Source organism: Sycon ciliatum, chromosome 7 (genome assembly GCF_964019385.1).
Source record: "Sycon ciliatum chromosome 7, ocSycCili1.1, whole genome shotgun sequence".
NCBI classification, from domain to species: Eukaryota; Metazoa; Porifera; class Calcarea; order Leucosolenida; family Sycettidae; genus Sycon; species Sycon ciliatum.
Genome location: NC_088649.1, coordinates 15,672,683 through 15,699,445, shown reverse-complemented (window position 1 = coordinate 15,699,445; position 26,763 = coordinate 15,672,683). Strand labels below are relative to the sequence as shown.

Sequence of the window (26,763 nt, the reverse complement as noted above, 5' to 3'; positions counted from 1 at the left end):
TCACAGCGCAGTTTCACTCAACCTTCGCTTGTGTGCTCTCAAGTTCCCGAAGGATTTTTCACAAGGCACCATCTTACATGGAGGTCATGTAAATAATTATATTGCTTCAAGTAAGTAGCCCCTTTATACCACATCACACATTCCAGGGCTTACCGTTGAACTTTACACATTCCCTTCGTGCACACTTATTGGTCTCCTTTCAGCAAACAGAATCTACTGAAAACAGCGTGTTCTTGTTTGAAAGTACGAACAAGTAATTATTCATCCTGAAGCTATTCAAAAGACAATACTTAGCGTCTGGCGTTAGCCAGGGTTCATACAGATATCGGTGTGATGGCGTGTGTTTCTGGCTTTGGGCATGCCAACCAGAACAACAACAACCCATCCTCTGTCGACCAAACTGAGGTAGCGGAGAGTTCCAGCTTGCAGGTAATCGCTCCCAGTCCCCAACGTCCGCCACCCCTCAGCCTAGAGGCATTGGGGCAGGCATTGACGATGAGGCCTGCATTGTTGCCTCTGACGATGCGGATTGAATGCCCTGCGCTCATCGCCGTCGACGAAACAGCCATGGTCATGTAACCATGGAGGAGAAAACCAAGGCCGATGAGACATGGCGCTCCCCTCAGAGGAAACACCCGAAATACTGAGTCCAGATAAGTTTCAACCGCAATAACCAAAAAAACATACAACTTCCAAAGCAAATACCAATGTCAGTGAATTTGAACTTTCTGAGTACCAATGTGCGTTGCTTATTCAGCAAATTGGACCAGTTACTGTAAATCAACTAATTTTCGCTGGCGATTTAATTTCGCTGATTTCGCGGCTGGGTACCAACCGGCCAAAGTAAATCGCAGGCCAAAATTTGTCATAGAGGCAAATGATGCATTATTGAGCCATCGCTGCATGTAAGGGCAACAAATACCAATCGATTTCTTTTTTGAAAACCCAAATCGGCCAAAGTTAAATGACGGCCAAAAGTTTCCTTTCGAGATCGGCCAAAGTTTGTCATCGGCCAAAATGTGTTCATTCACAGTAGTAGTACTTTATCGGTTCGTCTGACTCTGAATCTCCCAATGAACTATCAGTCAGTTCAGTCCCGGAAACCTGAGCTGACACATCAGACTCTGACAGTCTCTATGCAATCCCAGGCCACAACCTGACCAGAGCTGACCGGCAGCGCTTTGGTGGTGGAGTTGCCTTGTATACCGCGGAATGTTCTAACCACAAGTGTACTGGAAATCCCAATGACAGAAGCAGACAGCGTATGGACGGGAAGTTCCACCCATGAACTTTCCATCGTCATTGCCACCATTAACCGACCCCCCCCCCCCCCCCCCCCCCCGTAGCGATGGCACCCTCTTTTGTGCAGAGCTGGAAAGCAACTTTAAACCAGCTAGAACCGGAGGTGACTATGTCCTACTACTTGGAGACTTCAATGCCAAGAACAGTGAGTGGCTCACCACAGACAGAACAGATCACCTTGGGGTCGACACACAAACTTTTCTGCACAGATACGGCCTCACACAACATGTCAGGTTCCCTACTTACATCCACCGACAAACACCTCTCTCATGCCTAGACCTTGTTATCTCCTCATTTCCAGGGGCGTAGAAGACGCTCCGGCCGGTCCGGCTTTGGCCAGACCACCTTTTCGCCCGACCACGACCACCATCGTAAAACAATGCCGAAAGTGCCCAGAATGCAGGATTTTGCACCCTAATTTAACGTGCCTGATTTCACAGCAATGATGTTCATATCCAATCACTTCCACCGTTTGGCACATCCGACCAAACTACTATCAGTGGCCACATCGATATTCAACTGCCCCCCATAACTCCCCTTCACGATCCGGAAGCACCACATTCTAGTCATGGGCAGACAGCACTATCCACCTTCTTCCAGCAGCCCTTTCACGCACAGATCTCAACCACCACCCTAAACCAACATGACCCATGCCCAGTTGACTCATTCTAGCAATCCTGGCGCGACAAAGTCCTGACCATCGCCCAAGAACACTGCCAAGTTACGTGCACTCACCCCCCCCCCCCCCCCCTTCGGACAAAGGGGACGTGCCAGCATTACCATGAATATCAAAGGGCCGCTTGAAAAAGATCAAGGATAAGCTCAGAAAACACAGAATACACCTTCATTCACGCTCACCTGACGACTAGAAAACGTTCTCTGGCCAAAGAAACCATGTTACCACTCTCCTGCATCGTGCAAAATCCGATTTTGTAAACAACTCAACAGCCTCCTCTACTTCCATACACCGCCTCATGAAGCACCTAACTACAGCTACAAAACAACGCATACCCGAACTAGTGAGTCAAGCAACTCCTGCAACGACACCAGCACAAAAAGCCGCTACCCTCAACGAATTCTTCATTTCACAGAGCAAGCTGTGATCTGGACGGAGGCGGCGTCCGTGTACCCTTGGGTTACAAGGGCCTCGGCAACATCCACAGTCTTGATACCGGCGTGACTGGTGGAAACTATGGTGTTGGCCTTCATGTCCTCTCGGATAAGTGATTTCCACCGTGGCTCGCCATTACGGGCAGCAGTACTAATGTTGCGCCCGTGGTTGGGGTCTGGTACCTGGGTAAGCCTCAATCCGCAGAAATCTAAGGAAAAACTCGGAGCACCAAAATCTGCTTCCTACTCCTACTCATTTGTTGTTCCTATTGCTGTTGCTGTGGCTGCTGCTGTTGCTGTTGCTGTTGCTGTTGTTGTTGTTGTTGTTGTTGTGGTTGTTGTTGTTGTTGTTGTTGTTGTTGTTGTTGTTGTTGTTGTTGTTGTTGTTGTTGTTGTTGTTGTTGTTGTTGTTGTTGTTGTTGTTGTTTCTTTTTGAATTTGAATTCTTTATTCTCACGATGGCACCATCGCCAATAAGAGATAAATTTATGAGAAGGTGAGATTGTGGGTTAAACAGTTGGAAAGTGATTTACATCACTTTGAACTTTACAAATATGGGAGAGGATGAGCGCTGCAGGAGCAGATTGAGTTAATCAGCAGTGAGCAGATTTCTTGTTTGAAAGCAGGTCGGGAGGAGACGTCACGAATGCTAGCAGGGAGGGCATTGTAGTATTCTAGGGACTTGTACAGTGGGGAGTCTTTACAGCGATCGGTTCTGGAGGGTGGGAGGTGCCAAGTGCGTGCGTGTCGAAGGTTACACTGGGTCGTTACTTGAGCTGGGTGTTGAGCATGCGTATGTGTTGTGGGGCATATTGGTATTTTATGGAGTGTGCAAGAGGGGTGAGCTTCACTTTGCGGCGAGAGAACATCGTCGGCCATTTGAGCCGATGGACCAGTGTTGAATGATTCAGAGAGGTGTAGAGGGGGGGGGGGGGGGAGAAAGAGGCAAATTCTGGCCGCCTTGCGCTGGATTCGCTCAAGACGGTCCAGGGCTGTGATTGAAGGCGGGATGACAGCAATGCATGCATATTCAATTACAGGAAGGATATATGTTTTGTAAATGAGGGAGAGTGATTTAGTGCTTTGGTTTGACCGTTTCCAATGGGTGGTGTTGTGGGTGGGAGGTGGTACGGCTCGATGGGGTGCAGCGACTGGCTTGATTAAACCCCTGATGGATAGGTGGTCCGAGTTGCCGATCTGCGGGAGACTAGAGATAAGGACATAGTCGCTGTCTACATCCGTGACGACGAGATCTAGGCAGGATTTAGGGTGCCCATTCTGCACAAGAGTGGGGAATGTGACATGTTGGTGTAGAGAGTAAGTTTGGAACAGCACTGCTAGATCCTCGCCAACAGCATCTGTCGTGTCAGAGTGGCACCAAGCGGCGTTCTTGGCATTAAAATCACCGAGGATAATCTTTTGCGTTGTTGTTGGTATGGCTCGTATCAGTTCCTCAAGGTGCTGGCAGAATAGCCGATGGTCGCAACGGGGTGGTCGGTAGACGCATGTTGCGTTGATGGTGCTGTCGTTGGCTGACAGTTTCAGCGATAATAGGTCAAAGCTGTCTGGGGTTGTTGTAGGGACGAGTTCATGAGGTATAGTGTCGTTCACGTAGAGAATCACTCCTCCACCTTGGCGGTCTGGGCGGTCTGCACGATGTAGTGTGTATCCACTGAGGGCAAACAGGGAGTCTGGGTCGTGCTGGGTACGCCATGTTTCAGAGACAGCAATGACATCATAAGGTGGCGTTGTTGACGATGCTATTGCTGACAGTTTGTCCATTTTGGGGTAGAGACTGCGAGCGTTGAAGGAGAAGAAAGAGATGCTATTTGTTCATTTCCGTTTTTCATAATTTTTTTTCTTTTTTCACTGGTGGGACCTGGTGTTGATGCTGGTTCCAGTTCAGGCATGGTCCATGGTGACTCCTGTAGGACTCTGGTCAGCTAGCTTATTTTGTTTTTGTTTTTAGAGTCATGTGGCTGTTGTGCGCCTGGGGGCGTCTGCTCTAGCTGGTGGCGTCTGCGTCTGCGACGTCCGGTGTAGAGTTTCCATTCTTCCTCCGCTGCATTGAGCTTCTGCAGGAGTTGTTCGGCGCGATTTCCATCTTCCTCAAATAGGCTCTCGTCATTGCTGTCGTCTTCCGCTGCCGTGCGAGGTGAGCCTGGCGAGTGGCAGTACATGCTTGCGCTGGGTGATAGTGCGCGGACTGCGCTCTCGTCGGCTCGATCGATATCTGTACTAGTTCTACGAGTACGAGTTTGGTGCTCATCAGAGGCACTGGCAGTGTGTCCGTTCTGGTCTGCACTTTTGCTGGGCTGGCTGTGTTCAGTGACTTCCTGTGCAGGTGAGCTGGCAGAGGTCACAGGGGACGCTACATGTGCGTACAGTAAGCTGACCTAGCCTGTGGAGGCTGTCGGATCTGGTGCTGGATCGTCGTTTTGGGTCTGTGTGTTGCTTGTTTCGGTGATTTCCTGTACGAGTGTGCTAGTACTGGGGTCAATTAAAAAAATCGACCTCTAAAATACATGCTTTGACACATGTTGGCTAACAAGGATTTTCCGGTGTTATTTGATAGATAATGTCTCCAAGAGTATCTTGGCCCAGTATGGCGTGTCCAATCGCGTCCAAAGGTCCCGAAATCACCCTCGATAAGAATACAAAATTGCCGAAAAAACTAAGTTCTCATCGGCTATATTCAAGCATTTTCAAGACTTTCTCGGTACTATATTGACTGGACCTGGGAGTTTTTACCCTTTTATGTGCCAGGAGCTATAGTAACACCGTACATACACAGGATGCGAACCGACGCGTACACAGATTTTGTGCGAGAGTTGGAAAGATTGAGCATCAAGTAGTGTAGTTGTGACATACCAGAAATGTGTTACCTCGTTTGGACACTTTCTTCGAAGTTTTGCATTGACTCGCTGGCGCTTTTGCCGTCGGAACGTCCACGAATGGATCGATGCTAAATTCAGCAGAACCTTCATTACAATGTCATCTTGGCTCCCCGGAAAAGTAAGCATGATTCCAACAAGGAGCAGCACAACAATTATGTGTGGAAAGCAGGGGAAAGTCATCATAGCTTGCCAAGCCAGTTGTAACTATTCACCGGACTAATCTACAACCGTGGAAAGTTTCAGACCTGGCTAACTTCATCGGGCTGGAATGAAGGCATTTACTTTGTGAGTTCTGCTGCACAGGAGGTGTTACAGTGGACGAGCATTTGATTCGAATCTACAAGAGCGGCTAGTGTTAGTACCATGATTTGAACACACCGACCGTGGTGATCAGCTACCATTTGCACAAAAAAAAGCCTATTTACCAGCTCAACAGCTCTAGGACAACTGCCTTAGGAGTGCCATGCTGCAGTGAGAGGGAGTAGCTATGTGGTGTGGAGTGTTACAAAAACGAAATCCGAGTACCTGGAGGTAACCTTTCCCAATATGCAACACCAGCAGTAGAAGAATAATTTCCTTGTCACAGAATTTGATGGCTGGGCCTAGGCAGTGTGAAACTACAGTTATACTTATAAAACACTAACTGCAAGAAAGAGTCCGATGTCCAATGTCATGGCTTGTCTCTCCTGAACTGATCACGGCACGTAGTTGATGCGATTCAAGAGCGGCGGTGAAGAGGGAAAACATGTTCATATAATACCTCATGTACTAGTGGCTAAAGAATTGTCCCTGACAGCAGAGCCAATAGTGATGGTGTAGATGGCGGAGTAGAGATGGGCTCAGCTGTACGGCGTAGAGTTTCCGAAGCTCAGACGGAAGAACAACTTCAGTTAAAGTGAAACACATGGAAGTGAAAGTATTCGCATCACAATGTTGGGATGGATCAGCTTTTTAATCTGCAGCTATTCACCTGTGAGCGTTGTCCAACTGCAGCCTTGAAGTCTTTTCAAAGCATTTAAGTATAGTGACAAGCTAGCCAATGTTTGGACTGTTTAATATCTACTAGTATGCAAAGGATTTTGGTATTTTCATTTTCATCATTTTTCGTTACAGCACTGCCATCGCATACAAATAGTGTTGTCCTTCTTACATTGCTGCGAGATCTATCGTATTATCTCCACGTACTTCGAGTAAATTAGTTCAGGTTGCAACTGTCCTATAGCACTTCTTTCCTTAGACTCTGACAGTTTCCTACCACCTTTTTCTTCTCCTGTTAGTACCCAGTGGGTTACAATACCTATTCTCTCAGTTGAAGTGTAACGCCGAACCGTCTGACGCTTCTCTCGTGTTTGCAGTCTGATAATAATGCATGCCTGTAAATAGTCTCATGTACCTGCTAGCCGCACATGCATGTACACGTACCTCAATGCTAACATTCGACGCGACATGTAATGTACATGTACATGTCCAATAGCCAAGTTTCACTGCACTTTGGAAATTTTGTTTTGACACTGTAAAAGTACAGTACTTGTCGCCGTACTGTATCTACTGCTTGCTCTGAGCAAAATGAGGTGCTACTTGGCCATATACATGTCAGTAAAAATGGATATAGGAGCAATTCTAGTTAGGTTGCCATGGTAATAACGGCCTTTTTCTATTTTGATGTTTTTCACCATGTTCGGACACAATTCGGCAATCGAAACCTATGCCATTGTGTTCAGGAGGGAAAAACCATCCAGGAATGATCATAAAATCCATGTTAGCAAACATGTGCCAAGTAAAAGTGAGAAATTTCAAATGGGCCCTAGGACTATGCTGGCAGGGGCCGGGGTCGCTGCCTGTGCGTACAGTAAGCTGGCCTGGCCTGGCAGGGCTGTCGCCAGTGTTGGATCTGGTGCTGGGTCTTTGTTTTGGTTCTGCCGCGTGTTGGTTGAAGTGCGGGTCCGTGTGTGTTGTAGCTTGTTCGATTTAGGGCAGGAGCCGGCAAGGTGATTTTCTGAGTTGCAGAGGCGGCAAGTTGGCGCCTGGCCCTCATGCTTCACACGGAAGGTATTGCCTTCGGCTGTCCGCACGAATGATGGCACCTGCCTGCAGCCGTTGTTCAGGCGAACAGTTGCGAAGCGTACGCCTGTTCCGACAAATGCGCCCGACTTTGTGCGGGTAAGGCCGTGGCGAATGGTGCCTTGCACCGTACCGTATTTTGTGAGATCCAAATCGGAGATCCAAATCGGGACGTCAAAGATATGCACTTGCAAGGAGAGAGAATGGCGGACAGAGATATGTGTTTCGCCAAGAAAGAAACCGTGTTCTGCAATGGACTTAGTTGTAGATTGGCTGCAGAACGTTACCTTACAGGCTGATCCGGTAATTTGGACGGAGGCGACGTCAGCATAACCCTGGTCGATGAGGGTGTCCGCAATTTCTACTATCTCAAATATTACGGTATTGGCCTTCAATTCGGCCGGCGACATCGACCTCCACAGTGGCTCTGGGGGCTCAGGCTTTGGGCTGCCTGGCACTGGGGAGTCATCCATGCTAGATAGGTAATACTAGTTAGAATAGCAGTGCATATTATGCTTCTAGGGTGGGGACGTGGTCACGACACTCAGAGCTTCAAAACTTGCTTCTTACTCCTGGCGAGCTTTTGATGTTGTTGTTGTTGTTTTTGTTTTTGTTGTTGTTTAATTTACTTCTCAAATTCTAACGGGCAATAACAAGAAAGCGAAGGATAAGAAAACAATTATAATTGAAATTAAGGGCTAAAGATAATGAATTATAGGCGAAAAAATTAAAAAATAAAAGAGCGGGGTGGTACAGCCGTTTTCCTATTCTGAATTCCCGGACTTAAGCTGAGGCATTAGCTGGATCCATGCAACTATCACACAGCAGCACCGTAGCAAGAGAGCTACCTCCGTCAACATCAGTGGACGTGGACTAACTAGACTATGAGTGGATGTGACAGCAAAAGTGACTGTGTGGAGGAGGCGTGGTCGTGCGGGTGTGGCAATGATGACAACAAAATTCTCTTCTCTCTTCCTGTCGGTGTCTCCCGCTTCTGGGCGGCACGGCCCATGCTTCATGCATGCTTGTTCTTGTTGTTGTGGTACGTAAGCCCAGGTACGTGTATATTGTGTCCTGCCGCTACTTGGGCTTTGGCCGTGACCACGATTTATCTTCTCGTTTTCTCCTTTCTCATTTCCTTTTTCCTTTGCTAAGAGCCGTGAACACGATTTACCTTTCCTTTTTTCTCCTTTATTTCTTTTTTTTGCATATTTTCTTTTCATCTGTTTCTCTTTCCACGTTTTCCCATGTCTGGGTTCCTTGGACCTCATTCGCTTCCTTGTCATCGGACATGTCAGTCCGTAAGGTTTTGCGAATTCAAATAAAAACACAACCAGCAAACCAATGTTGTTTTTGAAAGACCGTAAAGTCTTAGTCAGACAAAACCTCCCCCCTTTTGTTCCTAGCTTAATATGGTTGCAACCTGATATACATCATGAACATGTAAAACATATTTTTGGAATTTCGGAACCCCGACACAACACACTTTCTAGTTCTTCAAAAACAGTTCTAAGTTTTGAAATTCATTATGACTCAGCTGCACTTGTACAAAGTTTACATTGTATCAACTGCATTGCATAGTTTCATTTTTGCTTTGTTACTGGTACAAAACCACAGTTCCAATTGTATTCACATTCATATCTCTGATGAAGCTCTACAGAGCAGAAACCGGTTAGATATAATGAATTTCAAAACTTGGAACTGTTTTTGAAGAACTAGAAAGTGTGTTGTGTCGGGGTTCCGAAATTCCAAAACTATCAGTTATTCCAAGTGATATGATGTTGATGAGTGATCTGCAGACCTACGAAAACAACTTCAGATCAACAACTGGCTTCTTCTGTTTAAAAGATCAGGCTTATATAAACATATTTGGGCAGCTTCTAGAACATTCAACTGCCTTACATTACTAGCACGAGAAAGAACAGAGAATTGAGCTTCATCCAAACGAGATAACAACTGATGGTTTTGTCTTCTTTCACATAGATTTGACTGAGGCCATTTGCCGGCAAGACTGTGGCATCATTTCCTCACTGGACAAATGCTCTTCGTGTACCGGTTATCTGTTCAACTACACTTGCCTAGGTGAGTGGTATTCGAGTAGTACGTATTCCACTCAGACCATGCCAGCAAAGTGGTGACAGTGCTTTTCCAGGGTCATCAGGGCACAATTCCTGCCCCGTATAACTGACTGCAAGTGGTTCCTAAACCAGTTCCTATTCCTCATTGTTGTTTCTTTTTTCCCCTCTAGTTTTCTTTTTACGGTATTATAATTTCACGGAGAAGGCGGAGAGCCCAAATGTGTGCAGTTTTATTTTTATTATTTGCCATGGCGACCCCCGTGAGTCCAAATAACCGGCAGAGTTGGGCCTTTTTCTTTCTTCTCAGATTGAAATTCTTACCAGGCGTGGGCCATCCCCTGAAAAAGAAACTGGTATTGTACTACTCCTTGGTGGGCACTGTTACGTACATTTCCAATGGGCTCGAGCATGCGTCTGCAGTACAGTACGGCATCACAGAGTCATCTGGTCATACGAGGATACAATCAATCACGTCCCTGACAAGAAGTCAGGGAGGGGCGTGGATGGGAGAGATGGGGCGCTCTGGCGGGATTTTACGGTATATTAGACACCCTTAGCAAAAAACGTTATGTTTCAACGGTATTATCGTAAGGGGGAAAACACCGTGATTTGGGTTCGATCTTTAGCAAGATGCACGCTATTTTCAGTATGCTGTTGCCACGAGAATAGCTTTGATTTCGCGCGGTACAACCATTTTTGTCACCATATACGCGATACAAGGTGAAATGCGTACGGACTATGCAATATTTGGCCAAAACACGTACCGTTGGTCGCAACGATAAATCAGCCCCCATAACGTTTATACGCTGCAGCTTCAACGCTATTTGGGTGATCAAGGTATACGAGTACCGTAAAAAATAGCGTTACCATTGTTTGCTAAGGGTGTCTAATAGCCTCTTGTACGGGCAAACTAAATACAAGTGCAACGTTGCAACGTCAACAGGGAGAAAATGAACTGAAATACATGTAGCTGTGAAAACAATATACGGAGGGAGGTAAAATGGCTGTGAAGCAATCCGAATATCTGCCATGATCATGCTGAGATTTGCATCCCCTCACAGCCTCAGTTAGTTTCTGTCAGAGACTGAGAGAGTGCTTTCTTTATTACTCCGCTGCTCGCTAAAAACGACCTGGATACTGTAAAAGCAGAAGTTTTCGGTGGTGTTTCATTTTCGGTAACTTCGGTACAGGCAATTTTTACCGATAATAAAACGCACCGAAAATTTGGGTACAACCGATACTGTTTATGTTGTCATATAAATTTGGACAAATTGTATCAAACCGCGCGAATATCATGGTGACGTAGCCAAATCAGCAAGATGTTGTCGCATCACTGACTTCTTGGGATGAACCAAAGGCATTTCGCGAGTTCGCATTGCACGCGTCCATCGCAGATCGCATCGCGAGTCGCGTGCGATGCGAACTCACGAAATACCATTCACAGAAGAAGTCAGCGATGCAACAAAGTCTTGCTGATTTGGGTACGCCACAACGGTATTCGCGCGGGCGGTACAACTTCTATAAATTGATAGGCAACTCTTGAACCTTAGTACAACTTTGCAGTAGAAAAGGCCAACATCGTACGCCAAATCGCTTGTCGCATCGCAAAAGTTGAGCCAAGCTCAACTTCCGCGATGGCTCTGTTGCGGCAGTTGAGTGGGGTCCGCGATGGTTGCGATTCGGGGATTTCCCGGTTTCGCGGCTGTCGCACCACGTGTCGCATCTCAAAAGAGCGGGATTCACAGAAGCTTTTTTTGCGATGTGACACGCGATGCGACGCGATCTGTGACGGATGCGTGCGAGGCGAACCCGCGAAATGCAATTCACAGAAGAAGTCAGCGATGCAACAACGTCTTGCTCATTTGGGTACAGTCCGTGCGCCAAGCTGCAAGGGGAGGTATATTATGCTCGGCAGGCCGCGAAAGAGAGGCTTACTGGAAGACTAAAGGCCGATTCACAATACAACTTTCTGCGACGCGACACGCGATTTGCGACAGTTGCGACAAGAAACTGCCTGTCGCGAGCTGTCGCAAGCTGTCGCAATGCACCTGTCGCAGAAGTTGAAGAAAGTTCAACTTTCGCGACATGCGACACGCGACATACACAAATGGAGTACAGTGTCGACCCTGGGTGCACGTGCAGTGTACGTTGCAGTGCACGTGCATAGTACTACTTGTGCATGAGGATGTCGCAAACATGAAGAATATTGTGAACCGTGTGTCGCTGTCGCAGCTCGTCGCATGTGTCGCAAGTCGGGTCGCATGACGCGACACGCGATTTACGACAGTTGCAACAAGAAACTGTCTGTCGCGAGCTGTTGCAAGCTGTCGCAATGCACCTGTCGCAGAAGTTGAAGAAAGTTCAACTTTTGCGACATGTGACACGTGACACGCGACATACACAAATGGAGTACAGTTTCGACCCTGGGTTGCACGTGCAGTGCACCTGCATAGTACTACTTGTGCATGAGGACGTCGCAAACCTGAAGAATATTGTGAACCGGGAAATTGTGTTGTGTGTAAAACCCTGCCTCATAAGCCTTGTTTGAATTGAATATGACAGTGATTTTGAAGACAATAATTATTATGATCGACACGTCAGCCTGGTTTTAGTGTTGACATACGAAGAAATAATCATATTAAATAGAAGCCTAATTTGAATAGAAGCCCAACACTGCACAATAGTGCTAACCAACGGATTAGTTGGTGGACTCGATCGCATAACTTGTGTCGGAGTCGTAGTGACGCCTGGTACCGTTCAGGTTTCAACAGGTCACATTACAGGACTGCACTTTGCGTGCATTCATCGAGCACTACACCTGTAGCCATGCATGACTGCCTCAAGCTCCATACATGTGCATGACTCATACCATAATACGATAAGGTCAAGTGTCTGACCGCCAACACGTACTCATTAGACTACGTCACGCATTCACCATTGACAGTGTTGCTTGTACTCCCTATACACATCGACGCTTGCTTATACATGTAGCTGTGTATTCTTTGTTCTACAGTCAGTTCTAGCTAGGTTCTTGATAGATTTTGCTAGGGCATGGTTAGAGTGCATCCAAGATAATCCAAGATGGAGTTGGTGTTTTGAGAGTGAGAACTCGAACCAGTAAAGTTTGTCTCCATTGTTGAACGTGGGTTCGGAAAGTATCCGCAGTCGGTATTACAGTTACGGTACTGATGCAACCTGGTTCCGGGGAATACGGAACATAGTGGTCCTTCGAGCCGGATCACGTCCACGATGGAGAAGCTCAGGCGGAGTCAGCGCACGACGAAAGGCGTCGCAGCGCCAAAATTCGGGTACACAGACACCCAGTCCTACGCTGGTGCTAGTGGTGGAGATGACAGGATGACCGAAAGTAGGAGCCAAGCCGTCACCGCGAATTCAGCTGACAGGCTCAGCGCCAGGATAGCCGTGTTACAAGCGGAACAGGCTGTGGCGGAAAAGCGGCTGGAAATCGCCCGGTTGACGGAGCAGGCGATGTCGGAAGCCGAAGGGACGTTGAGGGAAAGGTCCGTTGAGACCTCCAGCTCTCCTGCGATGCGAGAAGAAGTCTTCCAGGAAGCGGGTGAGTTGCATGAGGCGGTTGCAGCCCAAGATACGTCGCTTATCGACTTTGACGATGATGTAGTTGCACCTAGTTCAGTTGCTGTTCCAACACCAACAGAGACACACACGGTAGTCGGTGTAGAATCTCAGCCATCAGAAGGAGAGGCTTCCCATAGATCTACGCACGTAACGTCAGAATCAGCAGTAAGTCTACACCATGCAGCCGCCTGTCAGGCTAGCACACCACCACCGGTAGACGTAGTGATAGGCGCACATGTAGAGAGGGACTCAGATGTCCAGCATGTCCGTGCATTCACTCCGGCACACAGCTACCACTACCAGGCACCGCCATGCGTAGTCCAAGATCCGATTCATGAACACCTGAATGAACCTCCGTTTCATCAACCAGAACCGCAGGCACAGGCACAGACACAGGTACTTCAAAGAACGATTGAACACACCACTGCTGTTGTAGCCGATGCCACTTACGCTGACTATCTAAGCGAGTCCATTCAGCGGGGAATAGGGCCCGAGCCCTGGGATAGGACATTCGTAGAGCGTCAGCAACTGCCGAGATCCAGTACTGGCAGTAGTCTACGCAGTGTAGAACGTGAGTTCCGGGCCAAGGAAGTTGCGTATCAGCAGCAACTACTACAGCTTCAGACGATGATCGATGAATCCGCGATCGTCGAGAAGCGGCGCCAGCGAGACGCTTACGCACTGCAGACGAACCTAGAGGAAGCTGAGGCGAGTAGGGCAATGGTCGAGCTAGCGTGCGACAAGCAAGCCAGGGATCTTGCGGCAGAACGAGAACGCAACGATGAGCTGGCCCGATCGATGACAGAGCTGAGGCAGCGGCTATTCGCAGCGGAGTATGCCCTACGAGAAAGCCGTGCCAGACAACGACGAGCGCCGAAGTCTGGTAGTGTCACTGAGCCTGTTAAAACAGTACAAGGCTTACCGGTAGTGCAACCACAGCCTGCCCAGGTCCACGAGGAGAGACGTGAGCGCTGCGAGTCGACCGCAAGCACAAGGCATAGCGGTATCCCGAGCACTACGTCACCCAGTCACCCACACGCATCCATGCCAGTACCCGCACCACGAAAGCACCGTCGCGACACGAGTGCACGTGCACGCGGCTACATGACAGTCTCAGACTCCGACTCAGAGTCAGGGCCACGTGGATACTCTAGTGCCAGAGCTACGGAGACGTGTACCGGTGGTAAGGGCGCAGCAAGTAATGCGAGTGAGGTCGAAGACGCGTACATGAGTGGTTGTACCTCTACTACCGGTACTATTACTGGCAGCACAGTTAACAGCAATCCTGCCCGTCAGATGGCAGACCTGGCCAGTGAGTTTGTAGGTGCAATCACCCAGGCCCTACGTCAAGGGCAGACCTCCCAGGTCGAGAATAGTAACGCTGGCATCAGACAGCTGGCTGCACGCCAGTCATCCACCAGCAGCAAGCTGCCAATCTTCTCTGGCAAGCCGGAGGAATGGGCCGCGTTCCTCGCGCTGTACCGAAGCAGCACGGAGCAATGCGCATACTCAAACGCAGAGAACGTCCAGCGCCTGCAGACCTGCCTGAAGGGACCAGCCCAGGAGGCAGTACAGCTGCTCCTGGCCGTGCCAGACAATGTAGACGAGGCGATCCGGACACTGGAGCGTCGTTTCGGCCGGCCGGAATTGGTAGTGAAACAGCTAATCGAGCAGGCCAAGGCGCTGAAGCCAGCCAGAGCAGAGGACACGGACGCCCTGCACTCCTTGGCCACATCTGTGAGGAACATCGTCCTCACTATGAAGCTGCTAAAGAGCCATGGCCACAGGAACAACCCTGCGCTCCGTGATGAGCTGGTGGCCAAGCTGTCGCTCCCCCATCGAATGCAGTGGGGCGAGTATGTGAAGGCCAAGGGCCTTAGTACGGATGAACTAGACCTTGGTGTCTTGTCTGAGTGGTTGGCCGAACGAGCGGAAGCCGCCTCTCTGGTGACACCAACCTCCACCAAGACGGCCGCCGTTCAGCCAACCCCACCGCCTAGAAGGTCAACGACCCTGGCCGCAGTAACAGCGGGCACTACCCGCGACGCCACCTCTGACTCCCCAAGGAAGAAGAAGAGCTGCAGGAAGTGCATGGAAGAGCACGCAATGGCGCAGTGCAAGGAGTTCCAACAGCTACCCGTCCAGAAGCGATCAGAGCTGGTGCGCCTCTTGGGCCTGTGTGTGAACTGTCTACAGGACGGCCACTTCGCCAGAAATTGCACCTCGAGCCACTGCAGGAAGTGCAAAGGCAAGCACAACACGCTGCTCCACAGGGACGACTCTGACAGGCCTAGCAGCGGTAGCCAACAAAACGCCGCTCGCACCAACACCGCGAATATGGCTTCTGCAGCGAGCGCCCTGCATGCCGAAACCCCAGCAAACCTACCAGCTCTGATGACGACTGTGGGGACAGTGAGATGTGGAGACGTCGAGCTACAAGCAACGATCATGCTGGATTCTGGGTCCACCTGCAGCTTCATCACCACCAACATGGCTGAGAAGCTGAATGTCCCACCCGGTGAGACCACGTCCGTGCGCACGACTGTTCTCGGTGGCAGCTGTCTGCAGCACGAGTCCAGGATCGCTCCCATAGAGATCTGTCACAAAGACTCAACTGCAACAACCCCAGTGCAGGCGGTCATTCTCCCTCAGATAACCGCCGACATGCAACGTGTGGACTGGGATGCGCAGAAGGCAAGCTGGCCACACCTGCGCGGGATGAATCCGGATACCCCAGCTAACCCAACTGTGGACATCCTACTGGGCCTTGACGTTCCACAGTTGCACGCCTTGCTAGCCGAACGCCGTGGGCCTGGCCATGGTCCAATCGCAAGAAAGACACCACTCGGATGGATTTGTTTCGGTCTCCTGGAGGGGAGCGGAACATCGGCGGAACCAACCGTCCACCACGCCACACATGCCGCGACCGCAGAGCCCACCGAGCCAACCCTGGAGCTGAATGCCATGGTGCGTAGCATGTTCAATTTAGACACCATCCGCTCTACAGCCACGGGAGAGACCATGTCTCGAGCTGAGCGTGAAGCCGAGAAGGTGACTGACGACACCATGAGCCTCAACAACAACCGTGTCACCATTGGCATCCCGTGGGTCGCTGAAGACAGAAAGCCTCACGTGACCTCGAACAGACCGATGGCCCAACAACGACTGGCGAGTCTCCAACGGTCCCTGTACAAACGACCTGAGCTCGCAGCAGCGTACGCCGCTGTCATCCAACAGTACCTGACGAAGGGGTATATCCGCGAGGTGCCCGAGACGGAAGTGCACAACGATGCGGATGACCAGTGGTTCCTGCCCCACTTTCCCGTGATCAAGGAGGACCGCACCACCACCAAGGTGCGGATAGTGTTTGACGCGGCGGCCAAGAAGAACGACGTCTCGATCAACGAGGAGATGCACGCCGGCCCAGCACTACAGAACAACATCGTGAGTTGCCTACTCAAGTTCTGTAAGGAACCTGTGGCTCTGATGGCAAACATCAGCGAGATGTTCCTGCAAGTGGAGCTGGCTGAGAGAGACCGCAGGTATCACCGATTCCTGTGGGAGGTCGACGGAAGAGCCAAGGTGTTCGAATTCCAGCGAGTGTGCTTCGGGTGTAAGGCGTCGCCATACCTCGCCGGAAAGGCCGTCCAGGCTGTCGCGGCCACCTATGCCGCCGAAGGGTCACCCACACACACCATCATCATGGACAACCTCTATGTGGACGACCTACTCGCGTCTGCGCCAACGCCAGAGGCGGCGGTGGGCCTACGTACTGACGTCCAGGAGACACTGGCCAAGGGAGGCTTCCATCTACGGAAGTGGATGTCGAACAGTGCAGAGGTCATGAAGTCTGTGCCAGAAGCCGACCGGGCGCCGAACACGCTGATCTCGGTAGCTGACCACCAACACCCCACGCTACCCTGCGTGAAGACGCTAGGAGTCGCCTGGGATGCTGAGAGCGACCATTTCACGTTCAAGTACCAGGTGCCCGTCATCACGCAGTACACCAAGCGCACTGTCCTGAGCAAGATGGCCTCTCTGTTTGACCCACGAGGGCAAGTGTCACCCTACACCATCCGAGCAAAGGTCATGTTCCAGGACGCCTGCCTCCGCGGGCTGGAATGGGATGAGGAGTTCGCAGAGCCTGAGGCTAAGGGTTGGAGGAAGTTCTTCGAGGAACTGCCCAAGCTAGAAGCCGTGAGAGCCACCAGGTCATTCAAGGACCCAAACCGGGATCCGGCCGATGCAGAGCTCAGCCTCCATGTGTTCGTTGACGCATCCGACGCAGCAGTCGCAACAGCAGTCTACGTACGGGCGAGTTATCCAGACGGCATGGCTCGGTCCACGCTGGCCATGGCCAAGGCTAAACCAGCCCCGCTACACCGACAGTCGATCCCTATGCTTGAGCTACGAGCAGCTGTACTCGGCGCCGAGGTAGCCGAACAAGTCGCCCAAGCCCTCGGCATCAGCTCGTCCGACATCACGTACTGGAGTGATAGCCTCAATGTCCTGTACTGGCTTCGCTCACACAGCCGCCGTTTCAAAGTCGAGGTGGGCAACAGGGTCAGCAAGATCCAAGCACTGTCGGACCCCCGTTAGTGGAGGCACGTTCCGACATCAATCAACCCTGCGGACAAGGGCACCCGGGGCCTATCTGCAGCCCAGCTCGCATCCGATGACGACTGGTGGCATGGCCCGAAGTTCCTACGCGGACCCGAGAGTGCATTCCCGGCGCGGCCGATCGAGGTTCCCAGTAGTCTGCCGGCAGAGCTGAAGAAGCGATCCGCTATGTCGTTCAGCGCGGTTCCAGGGAAGTACCAGCTTGACCCCTCCAACTTCTCGTCTTGGACGCGGCTCATCCGTGTCACCGCTTGGTGTCAGCGCTTTGTACGTAACGTCCGTATACCGAGGGAGGCTGGCGCCAACAGACCAACACCCGCTCCACGACGCAAGTTTGGATCTGCCAAGTCAGTGAACGGTATGACAGTACCCGCTCTCTCCCCTGCAGAGGTCCAGGCGGCCGACGTGTTCTGGGTACGGAAGGCCCAGGAGGAGGTGTATGGCAAGGTCATCAAGCGACTGGAGTCCGGCAAGGAACCCGATCCCAACGAGCCATTGCTGAAGCTGCGACCCCAGCTGGAGGAGGCACATGGCACAACCGTACTGACGGTCGGTGGGAGACTCACCACTGCACACCATCTGCCGCTGACGACAAGACACCCCATCATCCTGCCCCCGAAACATCGGGTCACAGCCCTGATCGTGGATGACGAAGACGAGAGATGTCAGCACTCCATGGGTCCCAACCACCTGCTGGCCAACCTCAGCAACCGGTACTGGCTGATAAACGGGAAGTCCGTTGTGCGACAGCATCGCCACAGGTGTGTCAAGTGCCGACGAGGCTACGCGAAGGCTTTGACTCCAATCATGGGAGGGTTGCCGGATTACCGGACCTCGTCACCACTTATCGCCTTCAGCAAGGTGACCATCGACTTTGCCGGTCCATTTCTGACGCGCCAGGGACGAGGCAAGGTGCAGCAGAAGCGGTATATCTGCGTATTCTCGTGCCTGCTGACCAGAGCGGTACATCTGGAGCCCGTCAACTTGCTCGACACAGATGGGTTCTTGATGGCGATGACCCGATTCTGCAAGAGGCGTGGAACCCCGGAGTTCATAGTGACAGACAACGGGTCGAACTTCACCGCCGCAGAGCGACAGCTGCGCGAAGCCGCCTGCACGATAGATCAAGACCGCCTAACCACCCACTCCGAGCTGCGAGATGTACAGTGGCATTTCAACCCATCGAGAACGCCCCACTTCGGTGGTGTAGTAGAAACGATGGTCAAGGCAGTCAAACGCGCACTCTGGCATGTGCTGCACCAGGCTGGCCTCACGGATGAGGAGTTCTCAACAGCGCTGGTACATGCCGAGGCAATGCTGAATTCCCGTCCCCTTACCACCGTATCATCTGACAGCGACGATCCAGAAGCGTTGACGCCAAACCACTTCCTGATGGGACGCGCGGCTGCAGTCACACACCTCGAGGCGGAGACAGAGGATCTGGAGAAGGTCCACCCCAGACGGCGCTGGCTGTTTCTACAAGTGCTGACAAGGCAAGTTTGGAAGAGGTGGCTGCGCGAGATGGTCCCGGCGCTAAACGTCCGGTCCAAGTGGTACAGGAAGGCAAAAGACGTCGAGGAGGGTGAGGTCTTCCTTGTCATGGATGAGAGTACTCCGCGCGCGACATGGCCTCTGGGACGCGTCACAGCCACATACCCAGGGCAAGATGGTGTCGTCCGTGCAGTCAACGTGAAGATCAAAGGCAAGGAGTATCGACGATCAGTTCATCGCCTCATCCCACTGGAGGTAACAGAGGGTGAGGTGGAGCTCGACTCCGAGAACTGCCCAGCCACAGCCAACGTCAATGTGGACAATGTCACCAGCTGAGCAAATAGTGGATGGTGGTACGGCAGTGGCGATGAGGTAGTAAGGCTGTGACTGTAGTGTTAGCAAGCAATCCACAATCAGAGTGAACAATACATCCAACCGGCTAGATAAGACGTATCCTCGTTCCCGGATATGTCTAGTGACGTTACGGCATGCATTTGACACAATGATGTTAGGTGTGACATCCAATAGCAGTTCCCCAGGAGTTAGAACATCACTCGGAATATTAGTTTGTCTCACTCGCATACATTGATTAGGCTATGATTCGTTCGCGAGGGAGGTATGTCGGAGTCGTGGTGACGCCTGGTACCGTTCAGGTTTCAACAGGTCACATTACAGGACTGCACTTTGCGTGCATTCATCGAGCACTACACCTGTAGCCATGCATGACTGCCTCAAGCTCCATACATGTGCATGACTCATACCATAATACGATAAGGTCAAGTGTCTGACCGCCAACACGTACTCATTAGACTACGTCACGCATTCACCATTGACAGTGTTGCTTGTACTCCCTATACACATCGACGCTTGCTTATACATGTAGCTGTGTATTCTTTGTTCTACAGTCAGTTCTAGCTAGGTTCTTGTTATAGATTTTGCTAGGGCATGGTTAGAGTGCATCCAAGATAATCCAAGATGGAGTTGGTGTTTTGAGAGTGAGAACTCGAACCAGTAAAGTTTGTCTCCATTGTTGAACGTGGGTTCGGAAAGTATCCGCAGTCGGTATTACAGTTACGGTACTGATGCAACCTGGCTCCGGGGAATACGGAACAACTTGTACCCACAATTTCCATGTGACAAAAATATTCCTTGGCTCACCATCTGAGGTCATAATTATGTTAAAAAATATAGAATGTAATGATAATGTTGAGTCATACAAGGAGTTTTATTAATGCGATTAATAGTATAAGTGAAGCGGAAATTACAAAATGATGAATGAGAATACATGTACACAAAGGAACAACTTGGGACAGGTACTAGTAGTGGGAAGACATTTATCATAGACAGAGAGACGGAGAGAAAGAGGAAATAAACGACCACATTATGAAAGAGAGAGATATTTTGAAGAGAGTTGAGAGAGAGAGAGATCTGAAGAGAGTTGACGCAATATATAGGGCCTGGGTAGCTATGGCAAACATGGGTGCGCAAGTAGCTACCCAGGCCAACGGAACGAAAGGTGAGAATGACGTAGGTGAGAATGACGTACCACGGGCGGAGGTACCTAACAATAAGAAGAGAAAGAACATCAAGCAGTTATGTAAGCAGAAGCTCCACAATCTAAATGCAAGGTACCTGCGTCATATGTCATCTGACAATTCTCATCCAGAGACGTGTGAGTCCAGGAGCAACGTTTTTATGCTATGAAGGATCTAGTTCTTTTTGAGCCCGCTGGATTGGACTCGATAATTGTAGATATGTGTAACTAGCTGTTTCTGTTCATAGTTTCTCCTAAAACCTCGTCCAATTTCATCAATGAATCAGTGTCTACTTTAGTATCGCCATTGACACTATCGCCCGACCCTGGGGCACAGCGAGAATGCTCACCTTTGTCTGTTTAATTCGCGCACGGCTCCTTGGTTTCCATGGATTTGTGTAACAGTTTAGCTAAAACGAATTGTACCGGTACATAATTTTGTGTGTAGTAGACATGCAACACCTTTAGCACTTCAATGTGTAGCAACTGTAGTCAGGTAAATGTACAAGACTTATGCAGCATGCCGAACCAAAGCTGCTACACAAATCCGAGGTGCGGACGTGTTTTGGGATTTTGCGAGAAATCATGTGGAGATTAGAGGATCAAAGAGATGTTCGTGAAGTGATTATCAAACAGACAAAGAGGTGGTTTTTGTTGTGCCTCAACTAGAATTATACATGGTTATAAGCAAGTCATTTTCTTCGGGTATCGGGTTCGAGTAGTTTTGCACGAGTGGCAGATCGGGTAATGTTTCCATGGTAACACCGCAATGCACCCTTTCCCTTACATGCTGGGTAGACGTGCAGAGTACTACATGAATTTGCACACGTGCACTGTACATGATGTCATCTGCGACTTCAGGTTTCCGGGTACTATTCTGTACCAGTCTACACGAGGTCCTCACGGGTAGCATGGGTACCCGACTACCTGTGCACACGACTAATTCTGAACTCGGATAGTGAGCCAATTTAACTATGGCAAAAAAAGATTAGGGGTCAAAAAAAGAATATTCTGGTCACCCATTTATCAACACAACACCAAAAGGAGAAGAAGACAACAAAGGATGGAAAGCGGCGAAATAACCGCTTCTCACCACGTGTCACTAGGCTTTCTGTGGAAGGGAGGGATCTTGATCGGCGATCTGGTCTCAGGAACTGCCCTAATGCCTACTGTTTCGAATGAAGGCATCACCAGCAATGATGGTTTTCACCTCTCACTACCAGGATTACAAAGGGAACATAAGATACACCCACTATTCTACTACAGCCCTGCTTGCTTCAAGGTTTCCAGGGTGAGGAGCCACAGGAGAAGGGATTGTGTCATACAGTCAGACCTCGCTTATCCGGTCCTCGTTTATCCGGATCCCTCGCCATACGGAAGAAAATCGCTGGTTACCGATGTGCAGCATATGTTATGCATACAACATAACCGGACCTCGCGATCCGCATACCGGTGCATGATTTTGTGTACAAACTGGTTGAAATGTGTACAAAAAGCTTCGTCGTATCCGGTTGCATGTGCCTTGCAGAAGCTAGAATCAGGGAGTTGTACAGGCAAATGAGGTCCTTGACCTGCTGGGTGCATGTGAACAGCACTCAGTTGCATGCACTTGTCATTTTTCTCGCTTGTTTTAGATACTGTGCAGGCTAGTTGTACTGCATAGGACCCGTCTACATGTATGTACAATGTCACTGCTTTTGACATGCCACATGCATGTACAGTATGTGTGTTCAGTTATCCGGTTCCCTCGCCTATCCGGATATTTTTGTGGAAAACAGATGTGTGCGGTTAAGCGAGGTCTGACTGCAGTATACTTGGAGGTGACGGAGCTGGCGTGAGATAAGTTGGGGCGGCTTCAGAGGCAACTTGACAATGTGCATTCCTTGCTGGAGGTTCGACAATGTGTAATTTTTCTTCCTTTTGGTCTAAAATCGAGAGCAGTATATCCCTTTCTAAGGACGAGAGTGGAAGTTGCGTTGCAACTCCGAGTTTCCAGCAATCAGGATCACACGTTGCCTAATGATCCTGACTGCGTGAGACTCGGAGTTGCAACACAGCTAGGCATTTTCCAAATCGGCCGGCCGAAAAATTCGCCGCAAACATTGGCTATGAAAAGAATTCAAGAGAGTACCTGAGATCGAGTGTACCTGTGGAGCGATAAAATGCTAAAAGCAAAAAGAAGAAAGGAAATCATACGCCAACACCGGTACGCGCTAAACTGCACTTGTCTTGTAATGAAGAGGGAAAAACGGGCGCTCAAGAAAATACACAACTCACCGGCACGCACATGGGGCTAGCATGGGGTGAGATGGTGCTGGTGGGGGTTGCCATGCTCAACCGGCGACCAGAGTTCTCAGCATCTTCACATGGCACACCAGATGAGGGAGGGAAGCATAAGCATAAGCATGAGGGGAAAAAGCACGGGAGAAAATGGAAGGACATTGTTCCGAGACTGAGGTGGGACTGAGGTTTTGGTCAGCTGGAGTGGACGGTGGTTCGCAACTGTGCGCACGCTGGCTCGGGTGCGGGCCCGGGCCGGGGCTGGAGCTGGAGGGGGTAGGAGGGCTGTGATCATGGCAAGGTATGATGTGATAGACAACAGGGGAATCGGTCGGTAATTCTTGGGATTGGACTTTGACCCTTTTTTGTGAACAGGCACAACATTTGCAAGTTTCTAAGTTACAGGTTGATAGCCATTGCGGAAGCACTGGGCAAATAGCCGGGAAAGTGGGAGAGCCAATGGTTAGGCGCAAATCTTCACCATGGCAGGTATTGAGTCAGGTCCAGTGGCCTTCCTGGGGTCGAAAGCAAGCAGGATGCGGCGCATTGTGGCTGGGCGGAAGTGGATTGTAGTGAGCAAGTTCTGGGAGCGTAGGCGAACAGAGCGCATTATGCAGGAGGCGTCAAAGTCATTCTCAAGGCTGCATTTATCAGCGAAGTACTGGCATATGAGTTCGGCCTTCTCGGTATTCCTGGTGTGCTCATTGCCATGGCTGTCGATGAGAACTGGGATAGAGCTGTCTCTACCGAGCCCTCCGGAGTGCTTGCTCAGGCTCCACTACTCCTAATCCTGGAGACTGCCTGTTGCAGGCTTCACTCTGGTGTGCTGGAGATGTGCTTGCTTAGCGCTGGATAGTCGCGCACAGAAGCCAAGCATGCCCATCTATACTCTGCCTGAAGAACAAGATTAGTCGAGTGCTTGCGGAGTCAGCGTCCCATGCCCACAAAACTACGCTTAGTTACATTACTGCAAGAGGAGTCAGGATCATCAGTGATCAGTTCGTTCCACGCGGTTGCTTGGTAGAAGGGTGTGAGCAGAGGCCAATCAGCATGTTGGTAACGCCAAACGGTCCAGGTGTCTGGAATATCATGGGATGGAGTTAGCTGGAAGTTGGTGGCGATTACTGCATGGTCTGATCGACCAAGGGTTGGGTACATGCTGGTTTACTGTATACACTGTCATATCATGTCATGTTATATATTATGTGTACGCTTTTCTGATATACGCTGTCTTTTGCATGCTATAAATACCTGGTGATCTTAGTGTTAGTTATTATGTTCGAACAAGTGAAATACACCGTTAAGAGTCAATAGTTGTCCTCGTGCCGTGTGCAGTGTGGTCGTTCGTTCCTGACACTTTAGAGAATCAGACGGTTCACAACACCCTTCTCAAAGCATGTAAATGTACATATCTATACTCAGTATACTGTATGAGGTGACTTCAAGAGTTCAAGTACCGCTTTGAGCCAAATTCTGACTTTGGGGCTCATAGTATGGCCAAATTTGGACATTTTCTTAGCCGATCAAAAAGCCGATTAGGCGAGAAAATCGGGCCGATTTTGGAAATGACAAAACACAGCTTCCCCATCACTACCTCTCTCTCTCTCTCTTTCCCTCTTGTGTGTGCCTCTGCCCCTATATGGGTATTGAGCACTCTTCGGACAATTGAGCACGCTACTTGATTACGTTTAATCAGCATTATAATTCATCACTCAGAAAATGGTGGGCATCACGCAAATGCATCGTAAAAAAGGGGTTTGTCAACGGGCAACCGCTTAATTCAGTTGCTATTCACTCTTTGCGCAAGTGCTGGATGAAATTATCATTTATAGAGTAGCTTTTGGAGCATTATGAGTAGAACTATACAAACCATTTTCGGAGCATTATCCGCTGGATCCGAGCACTGGACGGGACAACAACAAATACAACAATGGAACCGAGAAGCACTCAAACGCCAGCTTAGCAGATTTCATGACTTCCTAGAATTAGTGTCAATCATTACCGGCAGTGTATTAGTGTTAACTGTATCCATTACGTGAGTTTGATTTGTCCCTCCTACATTTTAGAGCCTCGGGCTAAGAAAAGGGTGCTATTGGCCTCACTCGCACAACTGAGAAAAGGGCACTTGAAAGCAGGGTACAGACCTTCGCTCTGTAAAGTTGCCTTCACATCTGTGGCCGTTACTATTAAATACTTCGAGATTTTTCAACACGGTTTTCCGCATATGAATCAGTGAGATTTTGAGTTTTAGGTATGCTATCTAACTCAATTTAACCAAAAATACCAATAGCACCCTTTTCTCAGCCTGGGGCTCATTACATTTATGTACTCCTTGTGTTTCAACCTGGCTGGTGGTCTAGAGCGAGATGAATGTCTACATCAGATTCATAATTGCGACTCCAATGCTGCGTGTACCAACACGGTTAGGTCCTACAACTGCACGTGTAACTCTGGGTTTTACGGTGACGGCAGATCCTGCAAAGGTATGTTACAATTGTTATCAGTATGATAATATGGCATGCCAAATAGAGCTTCAATGGAATGGTTTTGTTCTGGCAACTTCAGTTGCGCTCCATGAAATCCAGCCAATAGTGCACATTTGGCAGCCTCAACTTGTACAGCCTTTGACGCCCTGAAAGCGGCATGAATGCATCTGGACGTACATAGGGTCCAGTGGATAATGCCGGCATTATATTCGGCGTTATGAGACTATCCGAGCATCAGAGCATTATGGAGCATTAGATTCAAACAAAACGAGCATTGTGTGATGTTTTAGCGGCATTACAAATTGCATTGTAGATAATTATTTTGAAATCCCTGTTCTTTTTCTCAACAATCTGCTATATGCAGTCATGAGATGCAACCCTGGTCGTGTCTGAAATGCGTAGATCTACGGTTGGAGCATATTGTACCATGTACCTGTAGCCGTATATGACTTTGTGGACAAGTAACACTTTTAGCACTTTGTTCGCTGTAAGTAGCAATGCTGTCAGGTACGTACCGGTAAATGTACAGTCATGTACGTACAGTCGGAGTCAAAGAAATACGACGCATGATAAAAGCCAAAGGCAGCACCCATGGGGCCCTATGATGTTTTTTAATCGGTTTTGGACGGTGCAAGATGTATGATAATAGAGTTTGGACTTGAAATGAGCCGAGGCACTACAACCAAAGATGTTCCACAAATTCGAAACGATGATTTACGTGGAGTAGATGTTTGTTTAGAAATATTGGAGAGCCATGGATCATGGAGGAGACAGACGAAGAGGAGTTTTCTCGTTGTGCCTCAGACCCTGGCGATGGCGTCTCCACCAGGATGAAGGAGCGGCTATGAACAGAAAGCGGAGAGCGTTCCAAAGAACTGTCTTTGCTATGTCCAGCCAAGGCCAGGAGGCTCGAAGAAAAACTAGAATTACCCGTACTCAAGGTCTCAGTTACAAATCCATATGAGCTCTCAGCATTGCGTGCCCGACTTTTCTAGTGAAGCAGGTACTGGTAGTTGTGGACGGTTGTAATGCCAAGCCTGCAGTCAAATGCTATAAAAGGGAGAAGTATCTTTTTCCTGCATTTATCTACACAAGACCAAGAGGAGAAGAAACCACGAAAAGCAAAGGCTGTAGAATTGTACAATAACTTCCTACCACCTGTTTTTCCCAAGTTGGAGGGATCTCGATTCATGATCATCTCTCACGAACTGACTTAATGTCTCCTGTTTAGGATAAGGCACTTTTCACACAGTGGAATCAGTGACAGGTTGTCTGCAGGCAGGAATACCACTTGCAAAGATAAGCTT

The 26,763-nt window shown here is 49.5% G+C and overlaps 1 long non-coding RNA gene across 1 annotated transcript; it reads left to right on the top strand.

Annotated features, from left to right (window-relative positions):
* On the top strand, window positions 1-25,453 carry LOC135821095 (uncharacterized). Its single transcript, XR_010554296.1, has 3 exons — window positions 1-110; window positions 9,354-9,452; window positions 25,331-25,453. It is a non-coding gene; the product is annotated as an uncharacterized LOC135821095 (long non-coding RNA).
* Window positions 25,454-26,763: the final 1,310 nt, after the last annotated feature.